The 20,082-nt window shown below is 41.4% G+C and overlaps 1 long non-coding RNA gene across 1 annotated transcript in view; it reads right to left on the bottom strand.

Annotated features, from left to right (window-relative positions):
* LOC122563259 overlaps positions 1-20,082 on the bottom strand; it is a 34,165-nt gene that overhangs the window by 10,866 nt on the left and 3,217 nt on the right. The window contains exon 2 of the long non-coding RNA XR_006315546.1: positions 17,579-17,673. This is a non-coding gene — a long non-coding RNA (uncharacterized LOC122563259). The remainder of the gene's footprint in view (positions 1-17,578; positions 17,674-20,082) is intronic.

The raw sequence follows: 20,082 nt of genomic DNA, 5'->3' as shown, positions 1-20,082 counted from the left end.
CACAGCCTTCTGTGGCAGTGAATTCCATAGATTCGCCACTCTCTGGCTGAAGAAGTTTCTCCTTATCTCTGTTCTAAAATGTCTTCCCTTTTCTCTAAGGCTATGCTTTAAAGTCCTAGTCTCTCCTATCAATGGAAACATCTTTCCAACATCTACTCTGTACAGGCCAATCAGTATTCTGTATGTTTCAATTAGAACCCACCTCATCCTTCTAAACTCCATCAAGTATCAATCAGAGTCCTCAAACGTTCCTCATATGTTAAGTTTTCATTCCTGGGACCATTCTCGTGAACCTCCTCTGAACACAATCCAGGGCCAGTACATCCTTCTTGAGATATGGGGCCATGAGAAAGTGAGGACTGCAAACGCTGGAGATCAGAGTAAAGAGTGTGGTGCTGGAAAAGCACAGCAAGTCAGGCAGTATCCGAGGAGGAGAATCGACATTTCGAGCATAAGCCCATTATCAGGAATGGTATATTTCTGATCAGAAATCAGAAATGAATGAATCCATTCCTGATAAAGGGCTTTTGCTCGAAATGACGATTCTCCTGCTCCTTGGAGACTGCCCGACCTGCTGTGTTTTTACAGCACCACACTCTTGACTGAGATATGGGGCCCAAAACTGCTCACAATACTTCAAATGTGCTCTGACCAGAGCCTGATCAGAGTCTCAGAAGTACATCCCTGCTTTTATAGTCAGGTCTTCTCAAAATAAATGCCACCATTGCATTTGCCTTCTTAACTATTGACTCAACCTGCAAGTTTATCTTGACAGAATCCTGGACTAGAACTCCTAAGTCTCTTTGCACTTCAGACTTCTGAATTTTCTCCCCATTTAAAAATAGTCCATGCCTCTATTCTTCCTACCAAAGTGCATGACCTCACATTTTCCCACATAATACTCCATCTGGCACTTCTTTGCCCACTCTCCTAACCTATCCAAATCCTTCTGCAGCTTCCCCACCACCTCAATGCTACCTGTCCCTCCACCTGTCTTTATATTGTCTGCAATCTTAGCCAGAATGCCCTCAGTTTCTCCATCTAGATTGTTAGTGTATGAAGTGAAAAGTTGTGGTCCCAACACTGAGCCTTGAACTGATCACTTATCATTGGCTATCGTCGTGAGAAAGATGCTTTTATCCCCACTCTCTGCTTTCTGCCAGACAGCCAATTTTCTATACATGCTAGCATCTTGCCTCTGACACCATGGGCTCTTATCTTACTCAATAGCCTCATGTGTGGCAGCTTTTCAAAGGCCATCTTGAAATCCAGGTAGATAACATCCATTGGCTCTCCTTGGTCTAACCTGCTCGTTATTTCCTCAAAGAACTCTAGCAGATTTGTCAAGCATGACTTCTCCTTGATGAAACCATGCTGACTTTGCCCTATTTACCTCACACTTCCAAGTATTCAGAAATCTCATCCTTCACAATGGATTCCAGGATCTTACGCATGACCAAGGTTATGCTAATCAGTCTGTAATTTTCTGTCTTTTGCCTTACTCTCTTTTTAAACAGGAGTGTCATGCAATGATTTTCCAGTCCTCTGGGATCCTTCCTAATTCTACTGATTCCTGAAAGATCACCAATAACGCCTCCACTATCTCATCAGCTAATGGAGTGACAGATGGAAATAATGCATCCCGGTCCCAAGTTATCCACCTCTCTCTAAATACTTTGCAGGCATTGGGAGAAGTAATCCTCTTTTATATGCAGAAGTATTATCATACACAACCATATGGTTTCTCTCCTAACCCCTAAATCATTTGAGGTATTTTTCATCTATTCACTAACATGAGTAAGTGAGCCATGTTTCCAACTGTTCAAATTGGCAATCCTTCTTCTTAATATCCAAAACGTGCTCTTACATACAACTAAACGGTTTTTATTTCCCATCATTAAATCAACTGTGGCATTTTGTTTTTAGCTCTTAACCACCACTAGTAAATCACCCACATTTTCTAATTAATTAATTGGGAGATAGTGCTGGAGAGTCAGAGTCGATAAAGTCAGGTGCTGGAAAAAGCACAGCAGGTCAGGCAGCATCCAATGAGCAGGAGAATTGACATTTTAGGCATGACCCTTCATCAGGTCTGGGGAGGGGGAAGGGGGCTAGTGCCACACTTTATCAACTCTAATTAATTAATTAATTGTCCAATAAGGGCAACGAGAGAAGTGGGATTTTTTTTCCATTTTTCTTTTTCTACCCATTTGTGTTATTACTCACAACTGAGCAAGTTTCCCATGACCAAAATTATTGTGACTTTTTTTTGCTTTTTTTTAAACTGGTAACCACCACCAGTAAAACACCCATTTGGCCAATAGTTACAAGCAAAGCCCTTGTGGGCAAAGCAAGCCATCAAGTGGGAGAGCGGAAGGAACATAGTCAAAATAAATTTGGAGGAGGAAATAAAGCATTGTATTCCCAGCAGTGCCCACCCCCTGTATAGTCATCGAGAGCTGGATGGATACTCTGTGTGCTCAAAAAAACAGCCCTTTTCTTTTCTCTCCTAAACTAACCATTTTCACCTCATACAGATACTTTCTAATCAACCTTTCAGAGATGTTATTATCCACGTCTGGTGGGACTTGAACCCAGGCCCCTCTGGTCAAGGGGCAGGGATACTATTACTGTGCCACAAGTCTCCTGAGAAGCAGTCCTTTTTGTTGACACATAGACAAGGTTGGATAAAGATGGCAGATTTCGTTCCCTCAAAGGCATCAGTGAAGCAGATCCATTTCCACAAAAGCTATAAGCAGTCCTTCATTTAATAAAAAAAATTAATTGATTTGCACAATCAACCTGCTCAGAGATGTTCATACACACCTCCAGTGTAGGCAGGACTTGAACTGAGGCCTCCTAATCTCAGGGATAGAAACACTACCACTGCACCACAAGAGGGCCCAAGAAGCTGGCCTTTCTTTCCCTAAATACCCATGGTTATGTATAGATGTTTTATTAGAAGCAGTCCTTAAATATACAGTCATTCGTAAATGGATTATCATTTACAATATTGTCATACCGGCCCATGTGAATCCTGCATTGCCTGTTCAGGCTCCCACAAGTGGTGAAGCCTTGTCCACAGGCCTCAAGGATGAAAAGCCAAGTCCCAGGTGCCGCGCTTTGTGGGCTCTTAAATGATGAGCATTTAGCAAGTACTTAGCATGTGCTTTACCAGTGTGCTTGTGCAGTGGGGCTCATGATGGACATCCCCCTTTAAAAAAACCTGTCCCACAAGTCAGGCAGTGGAAGAAAGGGTTTCTCACAGTGAATTTGTTGTGGTGGCCATGCAAGGGAAAATTTTGTCACATTTGCTAGATCAGAAGTGGCTCTGCACACAATAATGATTTTAATTGCAGAGACCTATTATTCAGCCTGTTGACACTCCACTCACACCACTTGTCTGATCATTTGATCTCTCTGATTATAAAGTCTGTGCATGGGTGCTCTCTTCACTTCACCTGACGAAGAGCAGTGCTCAGAAAGCTGGTGATTTCAAATAAATCTGTTGGACTAGAACCTGGTGTCATGTGACTTCTGAACTTGATTTAATTAACAATCTTCCTTAAAATTGTTACCTTGACCTTGGCATCTTATTCTGAAGTAACTAATTAAGAAGGAAAATAAAAGATACATCTTCAAAGAAGTAACTAACCCACTAATTAAAGAGTATTTTATCTCTCCAGCCAAGGATAACTAGATTTACAACTACTGAACCCAAGAGAAGAGGATCAATGCTATTCACTGACATTTTTGTGTGTTCCACCGTATCAGTTTTTTTTCGCAAGGCTTGCACCTTCCTTAGCTGCAATCACATCAGCACTGTGAGTTCCTAAACTTGCCTGACAATGACGGGATCAAGTTACACAGTGCAAAGATTATTGAAATGCTCTATAGTTGGCAGGATTAATTTCTACATTCCAAACAAACCTATGGGTAGATATTCTTGTCCCCAGTGACCAATAAAGACATCTGGTCCAATTCTGTCCTGGTGCAAAAAAATGCAGCTGTCAACCTCTCTCTAACCAAGGTTAAAAATCACACAACACCAGGTTATAGTCCAACAGGTTTAGCTGGAGGCACTAGCTTTCAGAGTGCCGTTCGTTCGTCAGGCGGCTGTGTGTGTAGTCTCATTCCATTAGGTTGTGACCTGTTTTGGTGTTTTGAAAAGCATTGAATTTAAATGTTGACCTTTTTCCCTTTCTGTACCAAATCTGTCCTTCATTTCCCTCTGTTCATTTATCTTACTGTCCCTTATTGCCACTCACTCTAGTTCACTCTCCTTCTGTAACGCATTTTCTCCACTGTCGTTAGCTTGTCTTTCCAGAAACCCAAGAGCAGTAATAAAATTAAAAACTTAGTTGGGGTGGCACAGTGGTTAGCACTGCTGCCTCACAGCACCAGGGTCCCAGGTTCAATTCCAGCCTCTGGTATCTGTCTGCGTGGAGTTTGCACATTCTTCCTGTGTCTGCGTGGGTTTCCTCCCACAATCCAAAGATATGCAGGTCAGGTGAATTGGCCAGGCTAAATTGCCCATAGTGTTAGGTGTATTAGTCAAAGGGTCTGGGTGGATTTCTCTTTGGAGGGTCGGTGTGGACTTGTTGGGTCAAAGGGCCTGTTTCCATACTGTAGGGAATCTAATCTGCATGAACATGCACAATATCTGGCTCTATATTTTCTGATAGAATGCTATCCAACAGAGGGAGCTGTTCCTTAAAATAACATCCTAATTGATATAAATGGCTCCTGACTAGGATGTTGAAGCTTAACAATTATAGACATGAACACCTGATGAAGGAATGAAATGAGCTGGAGAAAAAATACAATCACTGCACATCTGGATATCAGATTTTATTTCAGAAAAGAACATTATTTCTAGAAAAGATGAGGAATTGGGGCATAAATATTTTCTTTATGGATTAAAGCAGATTGCGGACTTTTAGTGTCCCCACTTGTTCATATTTTTCCTGTAGACTTTCCAATCAGCCTTCTATTAATGGCACATGTTAATGGAGCTTTATATTTTGCTTTCTCCTACAAAGTAAAAACCACTTATCAGTGAGAACACACCCAGGGAAACCTTCAAGCTCTGGATCAATTGACTCCAATGTGGGTGGAAAGAGAAATGTGGAAACGAGGAAATGTAATTGTGGTCAGCATTGCAAAAAAAAAAGCAAAAGTCAAAATTGATTGGTATGTGAATGTATAAAGGATCCAAAATCTTGGAAAATCAGAACTATGAATAGCAATGAAAAACCATAATTTAGTTGCTATAATGGAGATGTGGCTATGGTTTGGGCAGGACAGGATGCCTGAAATTCCTGGTCGTAACATTTTTACATTTTCAACAGAAATAGTGAAGGAAAAACAAGGGTGTATAGGAACAGTAAGTAAGAATTTCATTACAGTGCTTGAATTTAAGCATGCTTTAGAGAATAAGTGAAGGAAAAAAAGGGAAATGCTGCCATGATCAGATCATCAAACAGTGGAGATGAGGTGAGAAACATTGCCTAAAATTTGCTTCATAATAAAGCTTCCATTGTTAAATATATTGGCCTCTTGGTCTTTCTTGGAACTTAAGAAATATCAAAATGTTTTACAACTGGTTTTGAGGTAGTTCTGTTTCAAAAGTGTTTGGAGCTTATGTTTGGATTTTTGCTTAGAGAAAGCTCAGCTCTTGTCTCTGAAATGATTTTGCTGTGAAATCAGGGTAAAATCTGATTGTTCTTTTGGAACAAAATAACGGCATCTGAACGAAGCACATCCCTACTATTGTACATCTCTGCCAGAAGCAAATTGTGAATCACCATAGGTTACTAGCCTAAATGTGCAGAAATGAGTTCCCGCTTATAATTTACTGATAATTTTCATGATGTTGGGGTTCTTTTGCACATTAGTTCCCCACTATTCTAACCATAAAAAGTTGTTTAATAATTATCAGCATAGGTGCTTATTTAATCACATAGCAATCAGTAATGGCTGCAAATATCAACCTCTGTCATGCAGAAAGTTAACAATTAACATTATGGAATTTCATTCCTTGAAGATATGTGTTGCTTTAGAGTTTTAAATGTCAAATTTTGTTTTTAAAAGTTTCTTCTTAATGTTTCTTTTTTTCTCATGTTTATTTAAAACGTTTTGTTTATTTTTCTTTCTGTGTCTCATTTGACATTGAATTCATCAACTCTAATTTACATTTTCCTTTAAGTTCCTCTTCTGTCTCTTTCTCATTTCTTTTAAGGTCAGTGGTTAAGGAGATATTTTATTTGTCCTATTGTTCACTAGGGTCCCTGTTGGCTTGTTTTCCTGGCTATGTCATTATTATCTCAGACAACTGGTAATTTGTGAACAAAATATTTTAAAACTAAGACACACATGCACAAATTCTACAGGACATGCTGTGAGATATCACTTTCCAGCAAAATTTGGCCAAATTAAGTCCATCTCTAAACCATAAATGATAGAAGGCAATAGTACAGAACCTTGTAGCATCCGACTACTAACCAGTCAGATCCACCTCCAATTGTAACAATCCTTTTCCAATATGATTTCAAAAGGCTGCCTATTCATTTTTAATTCTGAAATATAATAAAACTAATGGTCTCCATTTATCCCCATATTATATTTTATTAGTTGTTATGTAGACACTTCATAGTTAATAATTTTGGGGGCTACAGTTTTAAAGATTTAGAGATGCTGAATATTCTTTACAGGTCAATGAAAAGACTGATTGGATTTTTTGTAAAGCAGGCATTTTTAGGAAACCAAGTGGCTTCAAGTAACTGTTTGAATTCAATTCAGGGAAACTATTGTGTATTTGGTAAAGTATGGTGGACTGTAACTTTAAGAGTCCAATCATGTGATGTAAAGATGATGTCATCAGCTATATTGGGCAGGAATGAGCTATATGGAGAATGAACACCTTCATAATAAAGCTCCTGCTGTTAAATGTATTGGCCTCTTGGTTTTTCTTGGAACTTAACAAATATCAGAATGTTCTACAACTGGGTTTTGAGGCAGTTCTGTTTCAAAAGTGTTTGGAAAATATGTTTGGATTTTTGATTAGAGAAAGCTTAGCTTTTGTCTCTGAAACGTTTTTGCTGTGAAATCAGGGTAAAATCTGATTGTTCTTCTGGAAGACTGATTGAAAGAATTTCTCAATATTATTTCCTGAGCAAGCTGTGTCTGCAAAGACCCCAGAAACAGCTATGCATAAATAGCAATGTAACTGCACATGCAAAAATACTAAATCAATAGATTTCAGAACATTCTACCACATATCCGGAAGTGTTTTTCATTTTGAAGTGAATCATCGCGGAGAGAAATCCATTTTTCTCCTTACTTGAAGAGTGTATGGCCATTTATGTGTTTTGTGTAAGAAGGGTGGACATATATATTTACATATTACAAATTGTGTGCTGACCAATTCTGTATTTCAATTCCAAATCAATGATTATTTGTTTATTAAAGAAACAAGTTTGATGAATTTTTTTCATTCTAAGTCAAACATTGGAAAAACATATGAATAACCAAATCAGGGGTAACATATTTTTTGTTTCATGTTGTAGCACATGGAGTAATGGGACTAGAGTGACACAGCACTATTCCATCTCAGTTATAACGATGTTTTGAAAATCAAAGTTTCCAACACTAATCAGACTAGTCACTTGGTAGTACAAATCTTGAATATTATTGAAAAAGGGCAGATTGTTTTGAAGCTTTTCATCTTGCACTCATCAGTACATTTTGCAATTTCAAGGGGAAACCCAACATTTATAAAGCATAAGAGGAGAGCTGATTGGTTGACAGAGATATTGTTGTGGACAATGCAGACATTAATGTTGCTTGACATTTAACAGCCAGACTTCATTAAATTTTAAAACTGGCAGGCTGACTTTTATTGGTCAAGGCAATTTAACTATGCCTGGCATTCTCCATGGCAATGCCTCAACCAATCGACAGTAGTGGTTAAGGCAGCACGGTAGCACAGTGGTTAGCATTGCAGCCTCACAGCACCAGGGACTCAGGTTCAATTCTAGCCTTGTGTCTGTGTGGAGTTTGCACATTCTCCCCATGCCTGCATGGGTTCTCACTTGGTGCTCTGGTTTCCTCCCACAGTCCAAAGATATGCAGGCTATGTGGATTGGCTATGCTGAATTGTCCATAATGTCCAGAGATGTGCAGGCTAGGTGGATTGGCCACGTAAATGTGAGGTTACGAGGATAGGATGGGGGAATTGGGTCTGGGTAGGATACTCTTTGAAGGGTCAGTGAAGACTTAATGGGCCAAAGGGCCTTCATCTACACTAGGGATTCTATGAATCAGAGTCTACTTGTCAGCCAATCAAGCACTGTCCTTTCATGTGATATAAATGTTGGTTTTTCCTTTGAGTTTGTCTTTTTGCAGAGTGTCGTGGTGAGTGCAAGCTGAAAAACTTTAATGAACTCTGCCTTTTTCTGGCAGTTAATCAAAACACAAGATACGCAGTGTACTACTGCCAGAAATTTGAAATAAAATGAAAATCTGGAAATACTCCTTAAGTTGGTCACTTTCTGGGTAGAGAAAAATAGATTAATATTTCAGATCGATGACCTTTTGTCAGAACTGGTGGACTGAAGAATGAAAGTTTCAAGCACAATAGAACAACTGGCCTCCTTAAATACCAACAAGCAATCAAGAGTAGGTCACTCTGCCCTTTCAGCCTGATCAATAGTATTACAGTTGATCTAGTTTTAACCTCAACTCTATATTCCTGCATATCCCCAATAATCATTCATCCCCTTGGTAATCAAGAATCTATCTAACTCTGTCTTAAAAATATTTAAAGATTCTATAACCACTGCCTTTTGAGGAAGGGAATTCGAAAGGCTCTCAACCCTCAGAGGAAACAATATTTCCTCATCTGTTTTAAGTGGGTGCCCCATCATTGTTCTGGATTGTCCCACATCAACTTGGTCAAGTTCCCTCAGGATCTTACATGCTTCAATTAAATCACCTCTGACTTTTCTAACCTCTAGAGGATACGGTAGCTCAGTGGTTAGCACTGCTGCCTCACAGCACCAGTGACCTGGGTTTGATTTCAACCTTGGGTGACTGTCCGTGTGGAGTTGCACCTGTTCCCCGTGTCTGCGTGGGTTTCCTCTGGGTGCTCTGGATTCCTCCCACAATCCAAAGGCGTACAGGTTAGGTGAATTGGCCATGCTAAATTGCCCATTGTATTCAGGGATGTGTAGGTAAATATAGGATAATAGGGTAGGGGAATGGGTCTGGGTGAATATAGGTAAATATAGGGGAGGGTAATGGGTCTGGGTGGGTTATTCTTTGGAGGGTCAGTGTGGACATGTTGGATCGAAGGGCCTGTTTCCACACTGTAGGGATTCTACGATCTGTCTAGCCTTTCATCATAACACAATCCACTCTTTCCAAGTATTTCTGAACTATTGTGGCATATATTTAATATGCTTTGTCCTAAAGCAATGCTGGGCAAAATTCATAATATCTTTTGATATTATTAATGCTGTTGATTTCAGCATTGCAAGGTAAGTTCAATGTAATTTTCAAATATTAATTTATCAGGATTTTACACAATGAATTTTCTGCTATGCAACTGCATCAGCTTCTCTTCCATTCATGACAAGAAGGCAATGCTCCTTTTGAGTCTTCAATTTACCTTGATACTTCTCTTTTGTTCTCAGGATATTAAAGTCCCTTTGGATTGAAAAATGCTTTGTTTTCCCTTCTGTAGTGCAAACATTTTTAACCAATGGTGTAACCAAATGCAACTTCCCTAAATTTGCCCACAGCTAAAAATCTAGCTTTGCTTTGATGTCTCACATTACCCATGAACAATCAATCAACTTTTCTTTCGCTATTTGATAACTGCTGAGATTAAAAAATGTCTCTGCTCACATAAGTAAGTGCTAATTTAACTCATGTCTCACACTGTCATAACAAAACCAAAATCAAAATGGGATTTCTCTTAAATTATATTATCCATTAACAGGAACAAGCAGTAAAAGTAATTTGGGAATTCCAATACAGTTAGTACAAACAGCTCAGACAGACATTGTATGACATCATTTTTGCAAAACTTTGCAGCAAGACATGGCATTGAGCAAATGTTCATCAGACAGAGATAAATAATTCACTAATGATTCATTAACAAATTACAGAACATGCTTTGTAGGATGTACATCAGTGTTGAAACGTGTGGTGCTGGAAAAGCACAGCAGGTCAGGCAGCATTCGAGCAGCAGGAAAGTTGGTGTTTTGGGCATAAACCCTTCATCAGGAATGTGGAGGGAAAAGGGGGCTGACATAATAGGAGGGTGAGGGGAAGGTAGCTGGGATGGCGATAAGTAGATGCACATGGGAGGTGATTGTAGTAAGTTGGTGGGGAGAGTGGAACAGATAGGTGGGAAGGAAGACGGACAGGTAGGACAGGTCAAGATGGTGATGCTGAATTGGAGGGTTGGTTTTGGGATGAGGTGGGGGGAGGGGAGATTTGGAAACTAGTGAAGTCAATGTTGATGCCATGTGGTTGAAGGATCCCAAGGCAGAAGATGAGTGATCTTCTTCCAGTTATTGGGTGGCTTTGATTTGGCAGTGGAGAATGCCCAGGATTTACATATCATTGGGAGAGTGGGAGGGGGAGTTGATGTGATCAGCCACAGGGTGGTGGAGTTGTTGCATCATGTGTCCCAGAGATGTTCTCTGAACTGCTCTGCAGGTTAGCGTTCTGTCTCCCTAATGTAGAAGAGACTACATTGAGAGCAACGGGCACAGTAGATGAGGTGTTTGAATGTGCAGGAAAATCTCTGCCAGGTGTGAAAAGATTCTTTGGGGCCTTGGACAGAGGTGAAGGGGGGGTGGTGGTGGTGGTGTGGGCACAGGCTTTACACGTTTTGCGGCTGCAAGGGAAGGTGACCGGTGTAGAGGATAGGTTGGTGGGGAGGGCGTAGAGCTAACAAGGGAGTCACGGAGGGAATGGTCTCTGGGGAATGCAGATAGGGATTGGGAGGGAAATATATCTTTGGTGGTAAGTTTGATTGTAGGTGGTGGAAATGGTGGAGCATGATGCGATCTATCCGAAGATTGGTGGGGCGGCAGGTGAGGACTGGGGGGGGTTCAATCCTTGTTGCAGTTGGAGAGGTGAGGTTCAAGGTTGATGCAGGAAGTGGAAGAAATGCACTGGAGGGCTTGGTTGATCATGAGGGAGAAGAAATTGTGATCCTTGAAATAGGAGGCCATCTGGAATGTCTGGAAATGGAATTGCTCCTGGGAGCAGGTATGGTGGAGGCAGAGGAATTGGCAGTAAGGGATCATGCTTTTATAGGAGTGAATATGGGAGAATGTGTAGTTAAGGTAGCTGTGGGAGTCGGTGGGTTTGAAATAGATGTCCATGTTATGCTAGTCGCCGGAAGGGTCCAGGAAGGGGAGGGAGGTGTCAGAGATGATCCATGTGAACTTAAGGTCAGGGTGGAAGGTGTTTGTGAAGTTGATGAAGTGTTCAGCCTCCTCATGGGAACATGAGGTGGCATCGATACAGTCATCAATATAGCAGAGGAAAAGGTGGGAGATGGTATTTGTGTAATTGTGGAAAATGGACTGTTCCACATATCTTATGAAGAGGCAGGCATAGCTGGGGCCCATGTGGGTGTATCAATACCTTCTCCCAAACTTTGATCAATACATTCAATTGGACCAGGTCCATCCGTGATTCTCACAGATAGGCTGATGTTAATGTTCTTTCAGGGAGTTTAAGCTGTTGTGGAACATGCATTTTTTTTCATGCATGTTGTTGTCTGGAGGTATGGTTAGTAATGGTACAGGATCCAACCTTCTCTCCATATTCCAATATAATTCTAATATATGACTGATGAGGAATCTTTTTTGCCCTTCCTGCCATTTGGAAAGATTTCAGGTTAACAATTAAACTGGGGTCACAGCTGAAGGACAAGGACTGCAAAGACAGCATCCATGGAGAGGGAACAAGCTAACATTTAGACTTCATCACAGCTGAAGTGTGGAGGGGAGGTGGTGCACTGGGGGTAATAGGTGTAGAGTGTCGGTGGTGAAAAAAAATGTTGATATTTCAGCTGAAGTGATTGGAATGTGAGAATGGCAGAACACTGGTGTGTCTCCTCACAGACTTGAAAGGACAGTAAGTGGGAATGATGGGGGTGGGGGGGGGGGGTGGTTTGGAGCAGGAGAGGACACGATAACAAGCTAAAAGGGAAGAAATGTTCACAATTTAAAAAGGTGATGAACTCAATATTCAGTGCAGAAGGCTGTAAAGTGTCAAGTCTGAAGATGAGATGTTGTTCCTCCAGTTTGCGCTGTGATTCACTGGAACACTACAGCAAGCCGAGGACAGACACGTGGGCATGCGAGCAGGATGCTGTGTTAAAATGACATCGCATCTGTTTAGATGGTGTCACCTTCAAAAACAGTGCTACTGACATAGCTTGCTTCTTCCATGACCGTGGTTTCCCACCCACTATTTTTTGACACAGCCTTCAACATCATCGAACCTATCACCTGTGCTTCCACCCTTGCCACTTCCCATCACTCACAACAGCGTGATTGGGTTCCCTTTGTCCTCACTTTTCATTCAACCACCTCTGCATTCAAAGAATCATTCTCTGTCATTTCAGACAACTCCAGCGGAATGCCACCACCAGTGTCCTGCCATTCTCACATTCCAATCACTTCAGCTGAAATATCAACATTTTTTCTTCACCACCGACACTCTACACCTATTACCCCCAGTGCACCACCTCCCCTCCACACTTCAGCTTGCTCCCTCTCCATGGATGCTGTCTTTGCAGTCCTTGTGGGCAGCACGGTGGCACAGTGGTTAGCACTGCTGCCTCACAGCGCCAGAGAAACGGGTTCAATTCCCGCCTCAGGCGACTGACTGTGTGGAGTTTGCACATTCTCCCCGTGTCTCCGGTTTCCTCCCACAGTCCAAAGATGTGCAGGTCAGGTGAATTGGCCATGCTAAATTGCCCGTAGTGTTAGGTAAGGCGTAAATGTAGGGTTATGGGTGGGTTGCGCTTCGGCGGGGCGGTGTGGACTTGTTGGGCCGAAGGGCCTGTTTCCACACTGTAAGTAATCTAATCTAATCTAATCTAATCAAATAGGGAGGGAGGCAATAATATAATGGTATTATTGCTGAACTGCTAATCTAGAGACCCAGATTATGTTCCTGGGACCTGGGTTTGAATCCCAGATGGTGGAGTTTGAATTCAATTTTTTACAAGTCTAATGATGAGCATGAATCAAATGATGATTGTTGGATAAAACCATCTGGTTCACTTATGCCCTTTAGGGAAGGAAACGACCATCCTTACCTGGTCTGGTCTACATGTGATTCCAGACTCTCAGCAATGCGGTTGACTTTGAACTGTCCCCTGGACAATTAGGGATGGGGAATAAATGCTGCCTAGCCAGTGATACCCTCATTCCGTGAATGAATAAATAAACACATCTTCCTCTCATTCCTCTTTCTGCACTTTGCAGGGATCGTTCCATTCCACAACCTTCAATCTGTATGCAAGCAGGACCCTGACAGTCCTGTAGCCGTTCATTTTAAACAGCAAACTGGAGGAACAACATCTCATCTTTAGACTAGGCACCTTACAGCCTTCTGGATTTAATATTGAGTTCAACATCTTTAAATTGCGAACGTTTATTCCTTTTCGTTTAGCTTATTATCTTGTCCTTGCCTCCCCCCCATCCCACTTACTGTCCTTTTAAGTCTGGCAGGAGACGTACCATTGTTCCACCATTCTCATATTCCAATCACTCAAGCTGAACCATCAACATCTGTACTTCACTGGCACCCACACCCATGGCACCCACACCCATGGCACCCAGTATCCCCACCACCACCACCTCCTCCCCTCAAAACTATAGCTTAAATGTTGTCCCCTCCACACTTCATTTCAGTTCTGATGAAGAGAATTCTAGACTTGAAATGTTAGCTTGCTCTCTCTCCATAGATGCTGCCTTGCTTGCTGTGTTCTTCCAGCCTTCTGCCTGTCTGCTGTGATCTCCGGTATTTGTTGTCTTTCTATAAAGGGTGTTGATTTGGAGGATTCGTGATTAGTAATCTAATATAGCCAGTCGAAAATTTGCTGTATCTTTCTGGTAGTTTGCTGTATTTATTAAGAAGCAGCAGTTATAATCTTGTCAACTGAAGTTGGCTCACCGATATCAGAAGACTTGGTCTTGTTAAAGTTGTGAAAGCAGCATCCTGCTCTCCAGCTGAAGTGTTAGAGAATTCTTTCTTGGAATTTCTTCCTCCTCTTCTAGTCCATCATCCACCTGGAGAAGACAGTTCCCTGATGAGGACTAATGCCTACAAGGCCTGCCTAATGAGAACCTTCCTCTGCCAATGAGCACATGTTGACATCCCCTATCTCCAGGGGCTGGTAGCGTTCACTGTGTCAATCAATTGTCTGAATCCTTTTGGCAAGTGACCATGGGGCAGCTACTCTTAACATCAGATGACAATTCTCCTTTTGCCCACCTTCATTTGAAAATTAATTTTCAATTCTTCTAAGAGAAAAAAATACTTATTTTCCCAAACACTGCATTCATAATAGAGTAGTGCAGTGGCGAACAAATCCTTTGATTACATGAGTTGAAGGCTAGTTACTATTGTAACATGGTTAAGTGAGTAGGTTAAAGGGTATGAGAGGTAAGATATCATAGGCATCATAGAAGAAAAGACAAATCATAGAAACAATACAATGTGGAAACAGGCCATTTGGCCAATACTGACCCTCTGAAGAACATCTCACCCAGACTCATCCCACCCGTATCCCTTTAACCTCATTTCCCATTGCTAATCCACCCAGTTCGCACACCCCAGGACACTATGTGCAATTTAAGACCATAAGACATAGGAGCGGAAGTAAGGCCTTTTGGCCCATCGAGTCCAATCCACCATTCAATCATGGCTGATGGGCATTTCAACTCCACTTACCCGCATTCTCCCCGTAGCCCTTAATTTAACACAGCTAATCCACCTAACCTGCACATCTTTGGATGTGGGAGGAAACCAGAGCACCCTGATGAAAACCACACAGACATGAGAAGAATGGACAAACTCCACACAGTCACCCAAGGGTGGAATTGAACCCAGGTCCCTAGCAGTGTGAGGCAGCAATGCTAACCACTGAGCTGCTGAGTCACCATGGAGCAATGTTTGCAGAGAAAGGAGTTAGGTCCAGATTACATATTCATACCAGGTGTTTAAAAACAGGATATAGGTCAGTTATGCTGAAAGCCAAAGCAGGAAACAAGGCATTGTATTTGGAGAAGAGTCGTGGTTCAGAAGTGGTAGAAATGAATTGGTGGAGAGAATTCATGGTCTAGAATTGCTGAATTCAATGTTGAGTCTGAAAGACTGTATATCTTCCTGAATAAAAAAGTAGATGCTGTCTGGAAGGGAGCGGAAGGGGTGAGGGCAGAAGTGCCAGAATTTTTTCAGGCACAGTTGAAGGCCCTGCCAACCACAGTAGAGATTGGAGTCCTCAACTGAGTAAAAAGGAATTTATGTCACCATGTGGAACAGAGAACCACAGGAATAGATACGATGGAATCAGAAGAACTGGGAAATAACTAAGTCCCTGCTGCTTCCATTCCTTCTCAGAACGATCATAAGGTTCTCCTTGTCTTCACTTTCACTCTCACCAGTCTCCATATTCAAAGGATCATCCTCATCATCTCCAGTATGATGCCATCACCAATCACTTTTCCCTCGCTAGCAGCATCCCAGAAAGACCAATCTGTTTGTGACAGCCTGGTCCACTTCTCTATCATCTCTGACATCTTATTGCCCTCCCATGCAATCACATAGATGTAACATTTGTCCTTTTACCTCTTCCCTGCCCAAAGCCATAAAAGTTCCTACAGTGTGAAGTATCTCATGTGTCTTTCAATCTTGTCTACGATATTATCTTAACAGTACTGTCTCCTCTACACTGGGAGACCAAACAAAGACTGGGTGATCGTTTTGCAAAACACCTTTGTTCAGTTCACAAGCACAATCTCAACCTTCTGATTGCTTACGATTTTATGATACCATCTTGCTCGCATTCTGTTCTAGGTCTGCTACAGTGCTCAAGTTAAACTGATAGAAGCTGATCAATTTCTGTAACTTAAAATACTCCATTTCGTTTTCCATTTACGCACTTTCAAGCCTGCTATTATTATCTACTCTGGACACATCTCGCTTTCTGCACAATTATTATCACTCGCATAGCCTTTCATTCTGTGACACCTATGATCTCTAATCTCCCTCAGCCTCTAACCTTCCATTTACCTTCCCATCAGTTACACTGACTTCTTCCACCTCTTTCTCCAGGATGAAACCCCTCACTTTTTCATCTCTCTCTCTTCAGTTCTGAAGACGAATCACTTGGGACTCGAAATGTTAATTCTGTATCCTTTTCCACAAATGCCTTCAGACCTGCTGTGTTTCTTCAGTAAAAGTTTCTGCTTTTATTTCAGTTTTCCAGCATCTGCAGTATTTTTTTTCATATTAGTGTATTATGGTTGCTTTGTTGTTTCAAAGTCTTACCAGCAACCAGAACAGAGATGCTCAGGAAAGCAGTTTGCGTTTGGTATCTGTAGTGCAAATGAGACTGCAGCAAGAGTATCAAATATTGTCATAAAGGACAAGTAAATTGCTGCTTCAGCTGGAAAGAGTGTGAAGTTCTGGAACTGCTGGAAGAGAAGAAGTATAGGAGTAGGTGTTACGTTTCCTGTATTTGCATAAGGAAGTGCCATGGAAAGGGGAACAGGTGTTAGAGTAAATTGAAGAATGAACATGTTGTTTTCAGAATTTTGGCTGGGTCAGGTGGTGTATAGTGGAGATGTGTTTGGTGTATTTAAAGGGTGTATTTAAAGGGTGTAAATTTAAGAAGGCTAAAATTCAAAGTTCAGAAATGTTGCTTACTCTGAATGAATTTATGTGAAGAAAATAAATCATTGAGGCAGAACATGAACTATTGTCTGTTTGGGTTTGAGACAGCACGATTTATAATTACAAACACAAGGTTACACTCGGTGGGGTGGGGACAACCAAAGTGCAGTTTACTATCCATTTCCTTCCGAGAAGCTACAACATAAAATGCTAATTATAGATGTCAGACAAACAGAACAATAACAAAAATGTATTACTCCCAGCTATAATGTGTTCAGTAACAATAATATGCAAGTACAACTTAATATAAATCACATTTGTAGCTTAACCATCATCACAATTGACCAGAGAAGTTGCTTCATGAATACTAATTATAAGTGAAACTTTAATAAGCCTTCCTATATATGTGGTTCTTACTTGTTAAATTTTTGGTGGTTTAATTTACACTTCTGTAAGTAGCACTACTTTTACATGAACCGTAATACTGTATTTGGTGCTAACTTGTGTACAACACTAGAAATAGAAGTGTCTAAGCACTAGAATTTTGATCAAACACAATAGCATACTTTTAATTAGTAAACACCTCCAGGCTCATCCTAACTTTGGGAAATTCAGAACACTTGAATTTTGGTAAATTTACCTTTTTATTAAAATTTCAACCGAGTTATGCTTGGTGTAGGATTTCACCAAAGTTCAGATCTTTCCATTGTCCCTCTGTTTCACTGTTTGTTCAATCTAAACAGAAACAGAAGGTATAGAAAAATTCAGTTAATTAATTTAAAGTGCTATTGTTTCTTTATGAAATTTTAGTGGATTAACTATGATTATGGAAACCAGCTCTAAAAGCTGTGCAATCCTCAATAAAATATAGTTAATTATTAGAAATGGATGCACAAGGAACATTGGGCATATAGAGAAGGCAATTGGCATCTTTTTTCTCAGTTCAAATAGAATGAAGCCCAAAGTCATTTTTCAAGCTTCTTTTACATCTGCATACCCACCAGCTATTCCCCTTTAGCTATTCATACAAGCTACATCTTGTAAATGTTCTCCATGTCTTTCATTTCTCTCACTTGGTGTTAGCCATAGCAAGTAATAGCACTTTTCCTGAGTTGAAAGATTGTGGTTTCAATAACCCAATTTTGGGACACATACACACCAACTGAGATGTAAAACCATCTTTGATGGATATGTTTTTTAAAATCCCTTGCATTATTCAATGAAAGTGACGTTGATTTGGGCTTTTATCAGAGAATCCCTATTGTATGGAAACAGGCCATTTGGCCCAAAGGGTTCACACTGACCCTCTGAAGAGTATCCCAGTCAGACCCATTCTGCTACTTTAATACTCTATATTTTTACTCCTGACTAATACATCTAACCTACACATCCCTGAACACTATGGGCAATTTAACATGGCCAATTCACCTAACCTGCACATCTTTGGACTGTAGTAGGAAACTGGAGCACCCAGAGGAAACCCACGCAAACATGGGAAGAATATGCAAAGTCCACACAGACAGTTGCCCGAGGCTGGAAGCGGCAGTGCTAACTACTGAGCCACCTTGCCATCCCTGGGCTAGATTTTATGGGGTGACGTTCCCCATCTCTCACTAATAAATTAGTCTGGAGCTCACCCATGAAAAAGCCAACTGTCCTGCAGCCACTTTATATTTGACAGTGTATTAATTTGCTCAAGGTGAGACTTTCCCCTTCAACCCCATACCTGGAGATGACATCCAAGATCCAATTAGATTGCCTGGTGGCTCTGTAGTCCCAGCGGTGTAAGGTTTGAACAATGACCACTGCTGGGACGACAAGCAGAACCCAAAAACAAGGAGGAAATAGAAGCAGTCTGACGGCAATTCAGGGTTATTTGCCAGAACTGGTTGTCTGGCCCTAGTGAGTGGATTGAGGTAGATTGGAGAACTTTGTCTGAGAGACTGTGGAGGAGGGTTTAAGAGGGATAAGATGATGTAGGTAAATGCTTCTGATAAGCACGGGAGACTTCCCAAAAAATCTTCTGGGGAGTCTCCCCTTTATTGTCTGACAACCAGAAAAATGTCCTGATGAAGGGCTTACACCTGAAATATCAATTCTCTTGCTTTTCGGATGCTGCCTGACCTGCTGTGTGTTTCCAGCGCCACACTTTTCGACCCAGAAAAAGTGCCAGAATATTCATTTCACCTGGGCCACCTGCATTCTGATGCTAAATAATGTTTCTGTTCCATCCAGTGGTGCTGACTGCACTTTAATACTATACCTCAAGCTGCACCAGTAACTCTCATTGTAATGGTGCAGCAAGGACTCTGTGTATTCAGGGACACGCACCCAGCTCACCTAGGCTGTATATCTGATCTCTTTTGCTTGCTGTCATTGCACTCACTCGCTCTGAGCCTAACTGGATGCTCATGGCATCTCTGCCTTGTACTGCTGTGTGAAATAACTCCACAAAGGCTGGTATCCTATCACAATGTCACCCTTTATTTACACGTGTAAAGTACATGACACTGATCCGGTTAGCTCAGAGTTGGCACTTAGAGTGAGCAGAACCCCTGACACTCCTGTTTATATCTATATGTTAAACCATCTTTGATGGATATATTTTTTAAAATCCCTTGCATTATTCAATGAAAGTGACGCTGACCTGGGCTTTTGTCAGAGAATCCCTACTGTATGAAAACAAGCCATTTGGCCCAATGGGCCTACACTGACACTCTGAAGAGTAACCCAGGTTAACAGTCACAATCAGGAAGTCATATTCTATGAAGTCCACTTGGCCAACGCCATTCCAATCACTAGACACCTTCCCCTCTAAGTCCTGGGATGTCAGCCTGTTCTTTTTCCTACAGCAGGGTAAAAACAATGAATGCAAATGCTGGAAACCAGATTCTGGAGTAGAGTGGTGCTGTAAATGCACAGCAGTTCAGACAGCATCCGAGGAGCAGTAAAATTGACGTTTTGAGCAAAAGCCCTTCATCAGGAATACAGGCAGAGTGCCTGAAGGGTGGAGAGATAAATGAGAGGAGGGTGGGGGTGGGGAGAAAGTAGCATAGAGTACAATAGGTGAGTGGGGATGAAGGTGATAGGTCAGGGAGGAGAGGGTGGAGTGGATAGGTGGAAAAGAAGATAGGCAGGTAGGAC

Source organism: Chiloscyllium plagiosum, chromosome 26 (assembly GCF_004010195.1).
Source record: "Chiloscyllium plagiosum isolate BGI_BamShark_2017 chromosome 26, ASM401019v2, whole genome shotgun sequence".
Classification (NCBI taxonomy): domain Eukaryota; kingdom Metazoa; phylum Chordata; class Chondrichthyes; order Orectolobiformes; family Hemiscylliidae; genus Chiloscyllium; species Chiloscyllium plagiosum.
The sequence above is the reverse complement of the archived record's forward strand: the minus strand, read 5'-3'. Positions and strand labels throughout refer to the sequence as shown.